Raw genomic sequence first — 1,754 nt, 5'->3', positions numbered from 1 at the left:
GTTACCGCGCCGCGCCGGCGCCTCGGGCCCGGGGCCTTCGACCTTCGGGTCGGTCGGTCCGCCGGAGGGGGCCTGTCGAACGAGCCCACCCGCGAGTCTCTGGCCCCTTCCGCGGCGGAGATACGGGGGGCCGCCCGCGGACATTCCCGCGGCCGTAGCTCCGGCGCCTCGGGTCCGAGACCTTAGCCCTTCGGGTCGTTCGCTCTACCCGAGGGGACCTTTCGAACGAGCCCGCCCTCGACCCGCTGACCCTTTCCGCGGCCGAGATACGGCGGTTCGAAAAAAAAAAAACGCTCGTCCGGAGCTCGGGCGCCCCTAGCGTCCGCTGCGTTCGTCGGCCGGAGGCGCGGCCGGTCTCGTTCGAAAGGTCTCGCCCGGGGCTTTCCGACGACGCCGGCCGCGAGTCCGTGCGACCCCGGGGGCCGGAGATACTTCCGGTCGAAGTTCGGAAAACTTCCTACGGCCGTATCTCGGGCGCCTCGGGGCCGAGACCTTAGCCCTTCGGGTCGGTGGCTCTACCGGAGGAGACCTTTCGAACGAGCCCACCCGCGGGTCTCTAGCCCCTTCCGCGGGGGGGATAGGCCGGTCCGTCTCCGGATTTTCCCACGGCCGTAGCTCGGGCGCCTTAGGTCCGAGACCTTAGCCCTTTGGGTCGGTGGCTCCGCGGGGGGAGACCTTTCGAACGAGCCCACCCGCGAGTCTCTAGCCCCTTCCGCGGCCGAGATACGGAGTACCACCGCCGCACCTTTAAAAGGCCGTAGCTCGGGCGCCTTAAGTCCGAGACCTTAGCACTTTGGATCGTTTACTCCACCGGAGGAGACCTTTCGAACGAGCCCACCCGCGAGTCTCTAGCCCCTTCCGCGGCCGAGATACGGAGTACCACCGCCGCACCTTTAAAAGGCCGTAGCTCGGGCGCCTTAAGTCCGAGACCTTAGCCCTTTGGATCGTTTACTCCACCGGAGGAGACCTTTCGAACGAGCCCACCCGCGAGTCTCTAGCCCCTTCCGCGGCCGAGATACGGAGTACCACCGCCGCACCTTTAAAAGGCCGTAGCTCGGGCGCCTTAAGTCCGAGACCTTAGCCCCTTGGGTCGGTTACTCTATCCGAGGGGACCTTTCAGACGAGCCAACCCGCGTCTCTCTAACCCTAACCCCGGCCGAGATACGGACCACCACCGCGGCACCTTTAAACGGCCGTAGCTCGGGCGCCTTACGTCCGAGACCTTAGCCCTTTGGATCCCTTACTCCACCGGAGGAGACCTTTCAGACGAGCCAACCCGCGTCTCTCTAACCCTAACACCGGCCGAGATACGGACCACCACCGCCGGACCTTTAAACGGCCGTAGCTCGGGCGCCATACGTCCGAGACCTTAGCCCTTTGGATCCCTCACTCCACCGGAGGAGACCTTTCAGACGAGCCAACCCGCGTCTCTCTAACCCTTTCCCCGGCCGAGATACGGACCACCACCGCGGCACCTTTAAACGGCCGTAGCTCGGGCGCCTTACGTCCGAGACCTTAGCCCTTTGGATCCCTTACTCCACCGGAGGAGACCTTTCAGACGAGCCAACCCGCGTCTCTCTAACCCTAACACCGGCCGAGATACGGACCACCACCGCCGGACCTTTAAACGGCCGTAGCTCGGGCGCCATACGTCCGAGACCTTAGCCCTTTGGATCCCTCACTCCACCGGAGGAGACCTTTCAGACGAGCCAACCCGCGTCTCTCTAACCCTTTCCCCGGCCGAGATACGGACC

This window comes from Misgurnus anguillicaudatus, unplaced genomic scaffold, assembly GCF_027580225.2.
Source record: "Misgurnus anguillicaudatus unplaced genomic scaffold, ASM2758022v2 HiC_scaffold_34, whole genome shotgun sequence".
In the NCBI taxonomy this organism is placed as follows: Eukaryota; Metazoa; Chordata; class Actinopteri; order Cypriniformes; family Cobitidae; genus Misgurnus; species Misgurnus anguillicaudatus.
This window is presented reverse-complemented; position numbering follows the sequence as displayed.